General features: G+C 42.9%; 1 protein-coding gene across 1 annotated transcript in view; it reads left to right on the plus strand.

Annotated features, from left to right (window-relative positions):
• Positions 1-17,721, plus strand: part of COL11A1 (collagen, type XI, alpha 1) — a 362,318-nt gene that overhangs the window by 17,807 nt on the left and 326,790 nt on the right. The window lies entirely within an intron of this gene.

The raw sequence follows: 17,721 nt of genomic DNA on the forward strand, positions 1-17,721 counted from the left end.
GGTTATTCAGCTCTTCTGAATCCAGAGCAGGTTTTTTTAAAATAGTAGTGGACTCATTATTGCCCACTTCAAGGGACTAGTACTTTGGATCTGATAAAACTGGACCCCTGCAATACAAAGACTAGATCTGGACAAAAATCAGTGCTAAGTCTGTGAAAACTCTTTTGTCATATCTAGGACATCTGGCTACAAGCCAGGACCAGCAAGTTAGAGCTGGGTGGCTGCAGGAGCTATGCCATGGCTGAAGACAGCGATTTCTTCTCTAATGAGGTTCTGTGGGTGCCTGGGTTTGTTTGAGCACTATCACGACTGGACTGTGACATGCTTAGGAGTATTATCAACTCCTATCCTCACTGTGGGTGCATAACAGAGCTGGTTAAGGTTCCTGATTCTCTATAGCTGTTCTTTTCCTGATCTCAAAAAACTATTAGAAAAACTCTGACAGTTTGAACATCAAGAAAAACAAAACACCAGGCTCTTGAGCAAGGAATGAACCAAGCAGCCATTTAGAAATTGAATGCTTTTTGAAGTGTTTAATCAGCTGTGATCATATGAATACACTTAAACCTAGCTAATTTATTAGCAAAATAGTCTGGCTGGCTTTTTCACTGTCTTCAGAAAGGTGTTTTGTGTCTGCCTTGCAGGCAGAAATGCTCATATTGGCTGAAGAAAATGCAAGCATGTTTTTATAAAATGAAGCTTATTACTCGCTAAGAAGAATAGCTTTGCATATCTCTGTAACATGGCTGTAGCTTTTGGTGTATTTTTTCCCTAGACATGTTGTTTCCCATATCTGTAGATGCTCACAAGTGGGGACCTATGAGAAACTACTGGAAAAATTCCCTCAGTGGTTCTTGCTTTCTCCTCCAGCTTCTGACACCCTCAGACATATTTTGCTTAACCCCCTTCCTCCTGCTACCTCCTCCTCCATTTCTTCCTTCCACATCCTCCTGTTTACCCCAACACTGGTCCCCACATACTCCCTGTCCTCCCACTGCACTATTAATTTCTGTGTGGATTTCTTTATCATATATGAATAATTCAACCCTAATTTTAGATTAAATTGTTCAATGTTGGTCTCTTGTGATTCTGTTGATTTGATGATGATGATACTTAGTCTTAAGGAAAATGCCTTTTGAAACACCAAATATATACTTTTAAAAACTATTGATTTTTAAAATCATTTTTATTTATTTATTTTTAGACTTATACCCCTCCCCTCCCCTGGGTCACAGGGCTTGGGGAGGCTCACAACATCAATGGAACAATCTATAAATAAAGATAAAAATATACCTATTAAATAATTAAATTGCAATCTATAAAATAGCAACCTATTTTGCTCCACACACTTAACATTGCATTAACACTTTATTTCAATCTGGTATAATTCTAGTGGAGATTATTAAGCAGTCAGTCTAGAGATTCATCTAGAAATGAATGCATTGATTACTAGGAGACAGCCTTGATTTTTCAAGAATAAATCATCCCAGACTAACTTTTGTTGCACCTACACCACATTGAATATTACACTATCATTGGACTACAGCAGTCATTCACAACTGGATTTTCCTTTCTGAATGAGACAATCCATGATGTGAATTATTGCTATAACACAACCATTGTGCAATATCTAACTAAGTAAGTATGAATTTGGCCCAAATATCTTTTTGATGAAATGGTTAGTTTGGTAGATTACGAGAGTGCCATGGGTGTAGGGAACCTTGATTTCAGCTAAGTGTTTTGCAGAGTGTCCTATAAGGTGGAGAAGATGGTTAAATGTAGGCTGGACAGTACTACTGTTATGTGGATTCATAGCTGGCTAATACTGCCTAACAAATGTTCATTAATAGCTTCACATCATCCTGCAGGGAGGCCTTGAGTAGAGTGCTGCAGGGTTTCTGTGCTGTTCAACTGTTTTTATAAATGACTCAGATGCTTATCAGATTTGCAGGTGACACAAAGCTGCTTGAAATACTTAACTCTGAAAAAGAGAGTCAGGATTCAGCATTATCTTGACAGGCAGAGAGAGATCAGTTTTGATTGTATGTTCCTTATGTTGGGCATGAGGGACAGATTAGTGATCCTGCTGGCTTGCCATCCACCTAGCTGGCCAGAAGAGTCCCTGGCTGAGTTGATGGTAGTGATTTTGGATTAGGTATTGAGACCCCCAAAACATATGCAATTAGGAGGCTTGAAAATGATGCAAAAACATAGGTTAATAATTAACTATAATTTCTCATCTAATAATTCCAGCAGCAGCAAACACCAGGCTCCCATCCAACAATCAATACTAGACATTTAAAAGAGTCAACTGCCAAAAATGTTATATAAAATAAATATGTAAAACTTTGATTAGATTCTGCAATGGCTTTAGAACAATTAATCTACTATTAATGTATGAAGCAGTATTGTTTGGATTTATTGGCATGACAATTGATACCATCAATATTTCTTTTCATATCCAAGAAGTTCTGAGAAAGGGGTTGCATGTGCATGCTGCAGGCACTGACAGGGCTCTGTGAAGTCTGAAAGATAGACTTCCCTGCCTGGGAGGGCTCATGTGCTTGCTCTGTTCAAGCCAAGGAGGAGGGTAGGAATGGAAGGGACTTGGGAGAGCTTGCTTGCCTGGTCTATCTGCCCCAGCCGGCCCCCCACTCGCACTCTCCCACTGATTAAAGTGCAGCACGTGCCATTACTGACCTGACCCTTGAACTGGTTGTTGACTCTGGGCTGCTGGTTCTGGAGTCCTGGAGTCTGTACTTTGAATAGTGGCACCAGGAACCTAGAAGGGGCAGGGCTTGTCAGTCCAACCCCTGCACAGTCTCATCAGGGCTGGCCTTAAGGCAATTGGAGCAATTTGGCCAAATTGGGCCCTGTGGGCCACTCCTAAGGGGGCCCCTGCACCAGGGCAATCTAGATGGATTTTATTTATATCTCTAAGATTCTGTAGACTTTGGCTGTGAATTGGGCCCCCACAACATTTTTCCAGTTGGGCCCCAGAGTTTCAAATTGGGCCCCACTGGCTGGCCCTGAGTCTCATAGTTGCTGGGCCCGAGTTGCCCTCCCCTCTCATGAAGTCTTGGGTTTGCAATTTTGGGAGGGGGGAGTCAGGGCTGTGGAGGCCCCCTAGATTTAGAGGCCCTAGGCTTCAGCCTACTTAGCCTATACATAAATCCAGCCCTGCACACACACATGGGTCCTGACCCACATACACAATGGTCTTTGTGCCAGAAACTTATTCATGTAAGGCTCTTTCACAACTGTTTTTCACTGGGAATCCTTGTTTTTTAGGCTTATTGATCAATCAGAGAAAGCCCTAAACTCTTACTCTTAAACATATGCAAGCTGGTGATCCATGAGACTTATGGGGGAGGAAAATTCCACCCCCTCGCATTGCCCCATTTGCTTTGTCTTCCCTTTCTCAATTTTCTCTGTCCCCACTGCTGCTGCCACCCCTCCATATCTGCAGTCATGCTGAGATTGCCTAGGCCCATGCTCCCGTACCTTGTTTTCTAGGCAGCCCCACAGTGCTGAGTGTGATCTTGTGAGATTTTGCACGAACTTGGTGGACATCTTCCATATTTGGTTTTTTAAAAAATGTCTGTATTGTTGTTGTTTTTTAAATTGGGAAATTTCTTGCAAATGTGCATAGAAAAATCCCCTGTATCCATACATGGACCCTTTGTGGGGATTCAAGAAATAGAAGGACATGCCTCTAAAGAAGAGTATCTTAGGTGTGTGCAAAAACACCCTGTATTTTTCAGATTCAGGCAGAGGTCATTTCGGGGGGAACGCAGTTCCCCCGGGTGAGGTGCGGGGGGGAGGCACATGACGAAGCCCCGCCCCCTGCTTCCGGCTGCCCCGCTTCCAGCCCTCATTCAGCCAGGAGGAGGCAGGAGAAGAGGGAGGCTAAGTTGCTTCCTCCCCGCCTCTCCCCACCCCTGCCTGCCTGGGGTCAGGGAGGGCCTTGGCGGGGCTTCCTCGCACTCCCACCGACCTTGCAGGTCCACCGCTGGGCCCCTGATGTCAGGGGTGTGTGGCATATGCTAATGAGTTATGCTAATGAGTTCCCCTAGCTCTTTTTCTACGAAATGACCCCTCAGGTATATTTTGGTAAATAAATATAGGTATTTTCAAATATTCCGGAATCCCAATACCAGTATGGTATTCAGATTTGGTAAATATTTGGTAAAGCTAATTTTTTTTCTTCTCATTTTTACGCTATGGAGACCATTGTTTCTTTCTTTGATCAAATGATGAGCTTATTGGATTGTGGGAACACCATCTAGGTTGTTTACCTGGATTACAGTAAAGCTTTCAACAGGATTCCCCATGATGTTCTGATGGGTAAACTGGAGGAGTGCAGACTAGACTCTAGGATAGTTAGAGGGATAGGAAACTGGTTGGAAAACCACACCCAAAGTGTAGTTGTCAATGGCATTTCATTGGATTGGAGGAAAGTGTTCAGTGGGGTGCCCCAGGGCTTGGTTCTGGGCCTGGCACTTTTCAATATTTTTATAAATGATCTGGAGGATGGGATGGAGGGACTATACATTAAATTTGCAGATGACACCAAATCAGGAGGAATAGTGAACACCCCCAGAAGACAGAGATAGAATTCAATGAGATTTGAACACAATGGAAAAGTGGGCAGATGTGAACAAGATGCAGTTCAACAAGGATAAATGCAGAGTTCTACATCTGGATGCCAAAAAATTAAAGGCATGGATACTGAATGGGAGATGCAGTGTGTGTGAACAAGATCTTGGGGTATAAGTGGACTGTAAGCTAAATATGAGCTGTCATTGTGGTGCAGTGGCAAAAAGGGCTAATGTGGTCTTGGTATGTATCAGCAGAGTCATAACATCCAAATCACAAGATGTTAAGAGTCCTGCTGTACACTCCATTGGTCAGGCCGCACCTGCAGTAGTGTGTGCAGTTCTGGAGGTCTCACTTTGAAAAGTATGCGGACAGAATGGAGTTGGTATAGAAGAAAGTGACGAGGATGATCGGGGCCTGGAAACTAAGCCCTACAAGGCTGAAGGAGTTGGAAGTGTTCATTTTGGAGAAGAAGAGGTTGTGGGGGGATGATTGCTGTCTTTAAGTATTTGAAAAGCTGTCACTTAGAGAACAGGGAGCCATTCCTGTTGGCAGCAGAAGATAAGACAATGATGAATTCCAATTATGGGTGGAGAGGTACCAGCTGGATATTAGGAATTTTTTTTCCTAACAGTAAGAGTACTTCAACAGTGGAATTGACTGCATAGGGAAATGGTGAGCTCCCCCTGACTGGTAGTCTTCAAGCACTGGCTGGATGAACAATTGTCAGGGATGTTTTAGGCTGATTCTGCACTGAACAGAGGGTTGGACTAGATGGCCTGTATGACCCCTCCAATTGTGATTCTATGATTATTTTGATCTGTAGTCTGGTGCCATTGTTCAAAATTAAATATAAAGTATGTATACGTATAAGAGGAGCTGAATTTGCTTATCCTGATTCTGCTTGCCACTTTACTTACGTTCATTCTGTTCCCTTAGAAAGTCTGAAAGAATGACGTTTCAGTGGGAGGCCATGTTAGCCTATAGTAGTGCAACAAAAATTAAATTCAGTAGCACCTTAAAGACAAAGTGAGCTTTGGCTCATGACACTTACGTCCTGTAAAATTTTGTTTAAGGTTCTCCTGGACTCTAATTTTATCCTGAAGGATGTGATAGAAACAAACAGGATGTGATAGAAACTGAAGGATGTGATAGAAACAAACATTAGAAACAAATGCTAATGGATTATTAAAATCCTTTTTTCAAATGTTCTACATCCAAGGAACCTTTCTAACTTATGTGTTTCTGTGGATTTTGGAGGATGTTTGAAGGTACATGATTAATTCATACAGGTCAGTCAAGCATCTTGGAACTCTCTGTTGAATTAGATGAACTGAGCATCTTCCCTAAAGTGTACCATTGTCTCTTCCATAGCTGCGTACTACATAGGATAGACTGGTAATGGTGGGCAAACTGTCTTGCAGAAATTCTGGTCTGCTGTTGCTTACTTTCTCACTGAAGAACCCTTGACAGTCTTCCAAGGAATTCAAGGGTTTTCTTGAACACAGTTCGAAACCCACAGCAGTAAAAATATAGTTTATTTTTCATTTCTAAAATGCTGTTTCCAGATGGAAGGAACTCTATAAAATCTATGATGATTAAGGAAGACCTGGAGCATGGATCTTTAGAGCCTCCACTAGTTTATACTATACTTAACCACAAATTTAGCATCTTTTCAGTCTGGCCTTCAGACTGACTGCATGTGAAGCTACACTGGATTGTTCCAGGTTTTCTGCCACTGACAGCAGATATGCAGCTTTATGATGTGCAAGAATGGAAAAACAATAAAGTGGTTGAAGTACTTTTCATGGTAATTTTAGTCCAGGTTTTACAAAAGGGAGGAAAATGACCCATGCTCTCTTCAGCTTTACGGTTACTTCCCCTCATAGCTTCTCTCCCCCGCCCCCAAGTTAACTGTTAATATTCCATAACTGTTTGCTCCTTTTTAATTATGAAAGGTGTTTAATCAGACCTTTATGAGTATGAATATTGTCTCTTGAGCACACTGAGTATACAGTGGTGCATAGACAAAAGAGATAGGATGGACATTGTTGTGGCTAGTGTAAGGATTTTTTATTTTTATTTTTTTGCTAGCCATTCTGCTAGTTTGTGTTGTCATAAGAATATAAGAGAAATCATGTTGGATCAGGCCAATGGCCTATCCAGTCCTACGTTCTGTGTGACACAGTGGCCAAAACCAAGGTGCCATCAGGAGGTCCACTAGTGGGGCCAGAAGCCCTCCCACTCTTGCCCCCCAAGCACCAAGAATACAGAGCATCACTGCCCCAGACATTGTGTTCTATCTATACCTTGTGGCTAATAGCCACTGATGGACCTCTGCTCCATATGTTTATCCAATCCCCTCTTGAAGGTGTTTATGCTTGTAGCTGCCACCACTTCCTGCAGGAGTGAATTCACGTGTTAATGTGTTAATTACTCTTTGGGTGAAGAAGTACTTCCTTTTATCTGTTCTAAGCCTGCTACTCATTAATTTAATTAAGTGCCCATGAGCTCTTGTATCGTGAGAAATGGAGAAAAGTACTTCTTTTTCTACCTTCTCTATCCCGTGTATAATTTTGTAAACCTCTGTCAGGTCATGCCTCAGTCACCATTTCTCCAAGCTAAAAATCCCTAACCTCTTTAATCTTTCTTCCCTTAATCAGTTGAGTTGCCCTTTTCTGCACCTTTTCCAATGCTATAATATCTTTTTTGAGGTATCAGCCACTTTATTCTCAATCGCTTTCCTAATAATCCCTAACATAGAGTTTGCCTTTTTCACCACTGCAACACACTGGATTGATACTTTCATTGAGCTATCCACTACAACCTCAAGATCTTTTTCCCTCTCAGTGTCAGGAAGTTCAGTCTCCATTAGTCTATACTTGAAGTTGGGAATGTTTTTTTGTCCCAGTGTGCATCACTTTACACTTACCAGCACCAAACTTCATTTACCACATTGTCGCCCACTCACCTGAGCAGGCTTTGTCCCTCTATGTGCCTAACAATTCTATCTTTGATTACAGTTTCTACTAGGGTTGCCAAGTGTATCTTAGCTGGGAGCGAGGGGCTCCCGGCTGGCATCCTATGCGCGCGGCGCACGCACATCACCCGGAAGTGACGGGAGGATGCCAGGCACGCTGGGGGCGGGGCCACGGCCATACAAGGGAAAACCATATGGCCGTGGCCCCGCCCCCAGTGTGCCCGGCGTGCCCACGTCACTTCTGGGTGACGCGCACGTCGGGGTGGAGTTCCCTCCGGGGCCCGATTCGGCAGTGCCTGGGAACGGGCTTCTGGGACGGGGGTTTCCCCGCACCCTGGGGGGACTTGGGATCCCTAGTTTCTACTAATCTTTCTGGGACAAATGTTAGGCTGACTGGTCTGTAATTTCCTGGTTCCCCTCTGTATCCCTTTTTAAAAATTAGTGTAATATTTGCTACTCTCCAGCAATGCTCCCTCTAAGCTGTGGAGTCTTGTGAGCAAAAATTCTAATTTGTGAACTACTGGCATTCAAGTTGTAAGCGAGCAATTTGGCTGCTGCACAAATTAGTTTGCTCTGGAGTCATCCTTCCCGAGCTAAGACAGAAATGTGTGAGCCAGAGGCTAGAAAACTGTGAGCTAGCTCACACTAATTCAGCTTATAGGGAACACTGCTCTCCAGTCTTCTGGTACAGTGGCTGAATTTAGTGATAGGTTATGTATACAGGTTAGATCAAATTAATAGCATTATGGTCACTGTTATAAATTGGTACCACAACCTCCACATCTCTCACCAGGTCTTGAGACCCATTCAGAATCACATTGGGGATGTCACGCGGGGACATCGCTGTTTGGGGGTGGGGTTTCCCCCACCAATCAGCTGGCCCGGCAGCCAGCAGAAGCCCTGAAAACCGGAAAAAAATGCGCCAGGACCTGGGGTCTGGCAATCCTATTCTTAACATAAACAGGCCATTTTCACAGAATTGTTTACTGAATTAGGAGCCAGTGCAGGTAAAGAATGAAAAGAAATTGTGCCAGAATAGGGTTGCCAGCTCTGGGTTGGGAAATGGGGTATAATGCCATAGAGTCCACCTTCCAAAGCAGCCATTTTCTCCAGGGGAACTCAACTCTGTCACCTGGAGATCCGTTGTAATAGTGGGAGATCTCCAGCTATCACCTGGAGGTTGCTAGCCCTATTCCAGAGAGATCTGGCTTCAAATCATTGCTGAGCCATAAGATCTACTGGAAGATGTTAGAGAATTCACATAATTTTTAAAATGGTAAAATGAGAATATCTTAATATCATCCTGACCCCTTGGAGACAACAAAATACAAATGTGTTTTGCATAAATACTACTTCCTCCTTGCCTGTCTACTTTTATATCATTTCATACCACAATTTCCAATATTTTTACATTTTAAATTTCCTGTGGGCTACAAGTTGATACCCCCCTCCACAGAAACTCTGGTGGTATGTTGGGCTAGGACAGAAACGTCCATAATTGCTCAATGTTCCATATATTTAACTGATAGAGAATTCAGGCAATGGCAAATCACCTCTGAACATCTCTTTCCTTGAAAATCCTACACGGTCACCAGCTGGGATTGGATGGAGGGAGGGGTAGAGCGAGAGGGGGGGGGAGGGAGGGAGAGAGATCATTGAGAATGAGTTTATGCCAGATTGGCTGGATACTGTGAATTTCTGTGGTTTATGGTATAATTTACACAGGGCCACCCAGCATCTTGACAAAATAATAGTTGCCTCTTTACTCCATTCATTTTCTCCAGTAGCAAAATGGCACTGAGAAGCTTTAGTAGCAAACATCTTTTCCCAAACAATACACACACACCCACTCCCGGTAAATGAATAGCTAGGCAGACAAGCTAGCAGTCAGGAAATAGTTGTGTCTATCTGCCTGTTCCTGCCAACCTAGCAGTTCGAAAGCAAGAAATTGCAAGTAGATAAATAGGTACCACTTTGAAGCTAACAGCATTCCGTGCGCCTTGGTGTTTAGTCATGCCGGCCACATGACCACGGAAACATCTTCGGACAGCGCTGGCTCTTCGGCTTTGAAACGGAGATGAGCACCGCAACCCTAGAGTTGGACTCGACTGGCTTTCGAGCAAGGGAACCTTTTATCTGCCTGTTAAGGAATTAATTCTGGCAAGAAACCACTGATGCTCCCTCAGAGTTCCGTGGATAGCTGCCCCATTTCATTTGTTCAGTAGCAAAGCAGCAGTTCCCATTGGATTAGCCTTTAACAAGGTGTTCCTTATGGTAAAAATGCCCCCGCTTGGTCTAACTCAATCTTTCTTCTTCGCTTTGCACTATATTTTAGCATTACTTCTTGCACATGCTTTGTTAAGAACCCTTGGACCCACCTGATTACCTTAGGTGTAATTTATAAACTCATTTTTAGTATCAGAATTTTCCTCCCTGGATTGCCTGGTACATGCTCAGTTAAGAATAGTATGGCTCACTGGATACTTTATGTATGTACTATTCCCATTTTTGTTATTACCATATAGACTTTCCCCCTAATTTTTACCTGCATTAGCTTGGTATTGCACATGAAATAGGAGGGGGTTGTGATCCCAGGTATACAGTCTAGAAGAACTGAACAATGAAGAGCTGCTAGTGCCTTGGAGATCTTGCATTTCCCCCCTTTGGATAACTCCATGAGGAAAGAATTGGCACCCTGGCCTCTCTCCCACAGTTCTTAATTGAAGCCCAGAGGTTTTTGGTAGTTGTGAAAGCCCCAAAAGATGAGCAGATATAAAGACTGAATGAAGTTTGGAGTGGAGGAAGAAAGTGAGGTGAGCAAGCAGCTAGAGAACTGGGAAAAAGAGAACAAAGGCCTTGAAAATCACTAATATGAAGCCATTTGAGTAGAATATTGTTTTGTTTGCATGCTGTAGCTACCCTTCTGCCATTCAAGGCAGTTTACAGTTTAAAACATTCAAAACTCCAAATAAAAGTTAACACAAAAGCAGCACAATGCAGTAGCAGAAGTCTGTCAGGTAACTGGTGATGGGAACATCCCTCTTCCTTCCTTCCTTCCTTCCTTTCCTTCCTTCCTTCCTTCCTTCCTTCCTTCCTTCCTTCCTTCCTTCCTTCCTTCCTTCCTTCCTGGCATACAGGTCTTTCCATATCCTTGCAGAAAGTGAAACCCGGCTTTTTAAAAAAGTCAAGTCCCCCCCTCTCCCTTGCCTGGGAAGGGGGGTTAGTTTTAATTGATGAAATCATGCAGAGTGGAAAAATTAAATCCCCTCTCCAACTTCAGACCAATCTGAGACCTTGTACAGTTGTTATTTATCTTTAAAAACAGAAGGAGAATGGATTGTGCATCATGGATTCTTTCTGAAATGGTTCATTCATATTTTATGGAGAACACAAGTTTGGTACAGGGTCCCCAGACTCTATCTTGTGTACCTTGTCACATGTACCTTGTGGGTACTTCTCAATTTCTATGTGCACCTGATTAGGATCATGACTGTGGCATGTGTGGAACCTCCCCCCAGGTGTAGGGATGCCAGCCTCTTGGTGGGTCCTGGGGATCCCCCAGAATTACAACTCATTTCCAGGCAACAGAGATCAGTCACCTTGGAGAAAATGGATGCTTTGGAGGGTGGACTCTATCACATTGTACCTCACTGAGGTCTCTGTCCTCCTCAGTCTCCACCCCCAAATCCCCAGGAGTTTCTCAATTTGGAGCTGGCAACCCTACTCCCCACCAGTGGCTAGGGAGGACTTGGCAACCATACCCCAGTGCCATTTTCCTGACCTGTGATGGTCCCAGAAGTGTGCTGTTTGGTCTTCTAACAGACAAATGGAGGCCTCCCCCTTCCCCCAAATATTTCAAGTCAGGAAGATGGTTTATGTGGGTGGGTGGACGGGGAAACTGAAGCCCCCTTTCCAGGCATGCCTCAGTTATAATCTGAATTAGGGACCACACATGGGGGAATTGAGGAGAACCTGCAACTCATGTGGCTGTTACACAGTACTCAGGGTGGGGATGCTGGACCCAGTCTGTCTTTTCTGTAATGTGTAAATCAGAGAGGTTAATCAAGCCCCTTCTGTGTTCATTTTTAGATGTCAGACTATGATTTTACTGTTTCACCAATGCATTTGAGGATATCCATTTGAAGGCTATCTAATTTGTCCTCAGATTAATGAATCAGATTTTTAGTATTTACTTACTGCTGGTGTTTTCTGTTGATTTGCTGTCTATTTAAAGTATTTTGTGCTGTTGTTTCTTAATTGTTGTGTCTGTTGATTAGATTATTCCTTTTGATATTCATGTTATGGTTAGATGCTTTGAAAACATGTTGGCTGAGTTCAGACTGGCAGTTTGACCCAATATAGGCACAAACCAGAAACGTTTCACAAACGGATTAAAGGGGCCGTTCACACAGGCACATCTGTCAGGCGTTCCCCAGCCGTACTCAACCCGTCTTGTAACGTTTCCCTCCTGAGTTTAAAAAATACCATGTGAAAGTGGTATCAAACCCTGGAAAGTGCGATTATCCCGCGTCCATCCCACTTCCCGGAAGTGTGGACGTGAAAAGCTGCGATCCGGTAGGGATCATAACCGGATTACCAGAAAAAGCCGCTTACAGCCACGCCTTCGGGCCAACAGTGTGAATGCTCCCTTGCGCCTCCTCCCCGGTATGCTCCCGCATCAGTCGGTGCAGTGTGAACGGTGCAGTGTGAACGGGTCTTTTTTGCCATGACTCCCTCCCGCTTCAAACTGCCACTCTGAACTCAGCCGTTGTGTGAATAAAAGTGGAATTAAAATATTTCAACAAATCAGTGAAGAAGGAGTCAATGTATATGACAGGAAATATAATGATGAGTAAAATGATGTATGTGAGTGGAAGCCTTGGTGTCAAGTGAATGGAAGGGTTGCTTCTGTGGGTTGACATCTTTACCATCAGCCAGTTTTAAGTCCATCTAATAATAATAATAATTATCATATGACATTGTGTGTAGAATACCCAGGAGATCCTCGAGTGTGTCCAGAAGAGGGCAACCAGGATGGTGAGAGGGTTGGAATCCAAGTCTTATCAGGAAAGGCTGAAAGAGTTGGATATGTTTAGCCTGGGAAAGAGAAGGCTTAGAGGGGACATGATTGCAGTCTTCAATTATTTGAAGGGCTGTCTTGTAGAAGATGGAGCAGATCTATTCTCTCTTGCTCCAGATTGCAAGACTAGATCTAATGGGTGGAAATTACAAGGGAGTCGTTACTGGCTAAATATCAGGAGAAACTTCCCAACTGTAAGAGTGGTTGAGCAGTGGAACAGTCTGCCTCAGGTGGTGGTGGATGCTCCTTCGCTGGACGTTTTCAAGCGGAGGCTGGATGACCATCTTTCGGGTATGTTGTAGGTATGTAGGGCTATCTTTCAGTATACTCCTGCAGAGTGCAGGGGGTTGGACTAGATGACCTGCAAGTTCCCTTCCAACTCGCATTCTAAGATCCTAAGATTGTCTGGCAGCCAGAAGTTCTTCAGATATGTGAGGAGCAAACACAAGATAAAAGAAGCAATATGCTCACTGCTGGGTGAGAATGGAGAATCTTTGACAGAGGACAGAGAGAAAGCAGAAAGCCTTAATGCCTATTTTGCCTCCGAGAACAGGCTCATCTAGAGATGGTAGTAGGCAAGGCACAGCATCTGGGCTGCCGATTGACATGGACAGAGGTATTTGAGAAGCACCTGGCTGCATTGAATGAGTACAAATCCCCCAGACTAGATGGTATGCACTCAAGAGTGCTTAAAGAACATTCCAGAGAGCTTGCAGATGTGTCACAACACTGGAGGAGGGCAGATGTTATCCCAATTTTCAAAAAGAGGGAGGAGGGATGACCCAGGAAACTACAGGTCAGTCAGTTTGACCTCTGTCCCAGGGAAGATACTGGAGCATATTTTAAAGGGATTGATCTGCGAGCATCTAAAGGACAACTTGGTGATCTGGGAAAGTTAGCATGGATTTGTCCCCAACATGTCCTTCCAGGCCAACCTCATTTCCTTCTTAGTTGGGTGATGAGCTTACTGGATGGAGGGAAAGCTGTTGATGTTGTTTACCTGGATTCCAATAAAGCTTTTGACAGGGTTCCCCATGATGTTCTGATGGGTAAACTAAAGGACTGTGGGCTAGACTGTAGGACTGTTAGGTGGATAGGGAACTAGTTGGCGAACTGCACTCAGAGAGTAGTTGTCAATGGCATTTCATCTGAATGGAGGGAGTTGTCCAGTGGGGTGCCACAGGGCTGGACCTGGTAGTTTTCAATATTTTCATAAATGATCTTGATGAGGGTGTGGAGGGGCTACTCATTAAATTTGCAGATAGCATCAAATTGGGAGGAGCAGCAAACATATCAGGAGATGAATATAGAATTCAACAAGATCTGAACATGCTAGAAAAGTGGGCAGATATGAACAAGATGCAATTTAACAAGGATAAGTGCTGAATTCTACATCTGGGTTACAAAAATGATGAACATGCATACTGGATGGGGGATACACTTCTGGGTAGCAGTGTGTGTGAACAAGATCTTGGGGTATGGGTGGAATGTAAGTTAAATATGAGCAGCCAGTGTGATGTGGTGAGAAACAAGGTTAATGCAGTCTTGGGTTGTATCAACAGAGGCATAACATCCAAATTGCAAGATGTGATAGTCCTGCTGTACACTGCATTAGTCAGGCCACACCTGGAGTATTGTGTGCAGTTCTGGAGGTCTCATTAAAAAAAAAGTATGGGGTGGGTACAGAGGAGAGCAATAAGGATGATTGGGGGCCTGGAGACCAAGCCCTGTGAGGAAAGGCTGAGGGACTTGGGAATGTTTAGTCTGGAGAAGAGGAGGTTGAGGGGGGAGATGATTACTCTCTTTAAGTATTTGAAGGAGGGCAGGGAGTTGCTCCTGTTGGCAGCAGAAGATAGGACTCGCAATAATGGGTTCAAATTAAGGGTGGGAAGGTACCGGCTGGATATTAGAAAAAAAATTTTTTTTAGAGTAACAGTTGTTCAACAGTGGAATCAGCTGCCTAGGGAGGTGGTGAGCTCCCCCTCATTGGCAGTCTTTAAGCAGCAGCTGGACAAACATTTGTCAGGGATGCTCTGGGCTGATCCTGCATTGAACAGGGGGTTGGACTAGATGGCCTGTATGGCCCCTTCCAACTCTGTGATGCTGTGATTCTAAGTTCTAGCTCTTTTAGCGTTATGCACCACTAGGTGGCGAGCTAGACTTGTTTTTAAGTCAAGAGACATTTCAGAGGTGGTTTGTCATTGCCTGCCTCTGTGTCATGACACTGGTATTCCTTGGAGGTCACTCTTCCAAATACTAACCAAGGCTGACCCTGCTTAGCTTCTGAGATCTGATGCGATTGGACTAGCCTGGGCTATCCAGGTCAGGGCTTCAGTCCAGCTTCTTCTGACTTTCCCTTTGGAGGAACATGGGCCACATCATACACCCATTTGTCCTTTTTTTGGTATATTTATTTATAGTTTTTTTAAACATAATAGCATAGAAAAAAAAGTATACAGTATTTTGAATCTAGTTTTCAAACTTGTTATCTAACCATGCATACACTCTAGTCCATCTTTTGGAGTACAATTCTTCATCTTTTCCTTGTGATATGATATTTAACCTGTCCATTTCTGCAATTTCCAACAATCTTTGTATTAGTTCCTCTCTTGAAGGTGTTCTATCTGATTTCCAACATTTAGCAACTAATATTCTTGCAGATGTTAATATATAAGTTCTTATATACAGATCATTTTTTTACAACTATCAGGAAGCATATTTAAGAAAAAGACTTCTGGTGAGAAGGGTAAATAGATATTCATTATATCCATTATTATTTTGCGTATTTTATGCCAATAGTTCTGAATTATTCCACACCACCCATTTGTCCTTTTAACGTCTTATGTTATCTCTCTCTATTCAATTGCAGTTGTTTTTTAGTTTGTTTAGGAACCAAACCTGGCTGACAAATTAAGGTATAAATAATGTCAGAAGTTTAAGAGAGTATGTTGAAAGTTTAAATAAGAGTTTTGTGATAATCAGTGTAAGGAGTAATGAGGCATGAACACTGAAGTGTCAGTTGTATTGCGAGAATGAACCGTCTTGTAGATGCTGAATGAAACATCTTGTAGATGTTACCAAGCAAGTGACAAATTTTAGCAAAAGGAGGCATCACAGAAAACAGTGAGAATAACTAGTAAGTAGGTTGAAAGATACCATGGAGTCCTGTTGTGCTGTGGTTTGTCTTAGATGACTTTTAGTTTCATGTATAATAATAGGTTTCTGACTGGCTTTTCGGTAAATTAGTCACCCTTATTATTGCTGTTCCAGATTCTATTCTTTTACTCCTTTGATTGTGAGAATAAAAACAGCTTTAATGATGGCAAAGTACATCCATGCCATTCTAAGTAATCATAAAATTAATAACAGACAAAAAAGAATTCCTCAATTAAAATCTTATCCTTTCCTAGATATTAAAACTGCCCCCATGCATTATTAACCAGTGAAGCTCAGCTCACTTGGGTTTTTCTCTGCTTTGCTGTGATCTTTCGTACCTGGTATGATTTGTGTACCATATGGATGGAAAACTGCACATTTTTAAGTTTGTGCCCATACCAGCGCTATATTCCTTGTCTCAGCTCCTGTAGTAACCATTTCCCCCCACCACTGGAGATCTTCTTTTAAAAATTGTGCTAGGTTGTCATAATGTAATAAAGGTGTGGTGATCTTTAGCCATGATCTAATAGTTCTTTAAAATTCCATTTTTTAAAAAAGTCTCTTTTCCAAATGCTGCATTAATTCTGTGGAATTTGTCTGCATTAACTTTTCCCAACATCTTTCCTGAAATCTATGCATTCTCCATATGATCCAGAAAACACATTCAAAAATATTTTAGGCAAAATAACATCTTGCACACTCCACTCTACTCCACAGCCAACTTTGCTGCTGCACTCTGCCTCACCACCCCCTCCATCTCTGATTGGCTGTTGATGAGAATTCTTGGCGTGCTCTATCCACATAATCAGCTTTCAGCAACAAGACACTCACACTGCTTGTCTGCTGTGTTGCATCTTTGCGAATGGGAGAAGACTGAGGTGTTTTGACAGGTTCCTTCCTTGTACAGCTCTCTGCACTTCTCTAGGGTTGCCGGAATGATAGTAAGAAGAGTGTCTGACAGTTCTTACAGCAGATTGATGCTGTGTTTTGAGTTCCCCCCAGAAATGACATCACACCATTTTTTAAACATTAGTTTTCTCCCATTGGCCACAAGAGTGGTGGAAAGAAATGGGAGCCAAGGGGGAAGGAGTTCCCTTGCTCCTGGCAGAAAAGTGGGAGCCCAGTCTCTGTCTGATTGTAGCATTTTGTCCCAACCTTCCCTCCAAGGAGTTCAAGCCCATGCACATGGTTTCCCCCTCCTCCATTTTGTCCGCACAACAACCCTGTGAGTTAGGTTAGACTGACAGTATGTAACCAGCCCCAAAACACCCAGCAAGCTTCATGGCTGAGTGGAGTTTAGAATGTAGTTCTCCTAAAACCTAGTCTAACATTCTAACTGCAACACAACACTAACTCCTGTATACATGCTTCCTTCCTCTGGACCTGGCTGTCTTGGGGTGACACACCCACTCCTGTTGCCTGAGGAAATGCAGGTGCTGATTCAGAGAAATTCTGCATGCTGTACCTTTTTTTGTGAGATGGTTGTTTCCCCTTTCTGAGCCCCAAGAGGGGTTGGTTCTACACAGATGTTTTCCTTGTGCAGTGTTCTTTTATATCTCAAGTTTGTTTTTTGTTTTTTTCTAAATTCTGCTTTAAACAAAATATAGATGTATGGAGAGATTGCAGCAGAGGTAAACCTAGAAACAGTGAACTTTTTGAGGAACTGACTTCTTAGTGCACTGTGTGCCTGATATGTAGCCAAAGTTAAAAGTCGCTGTAGAACTTTGAAGTCCATCTGTGAAGTTCAAGGAAGCTGGCATACTCCAAAAATAAAAAAGGAGCTCCTATCCAATTTTTTTTTGGAAATGTGACCATCTAGATTAATGGTTTACTCTTTAAAATGAGAAATTTCTCAAACTCAAGGGATCTTTGGCAAATTTGGATTCCCCTCTTCTGCTTCATTCCT

This window comes from Gekko japonicus, unplaced genomic scaffold, assembly GCF_001447785.1.
Source record: "Gekko japonicus isolate JY-2015 unplaced genomic scaffold, Gekko_japonicus_V1.1 scaffold303, whole genome shotgun sequence".
Taxonomy (NCBI): domain Eukaryota; kingdom Metazoa; phylum Chordata; class Lepidosauria; order Squamata; family Gekkonidae; genus Gekko; species Gekko japonicus.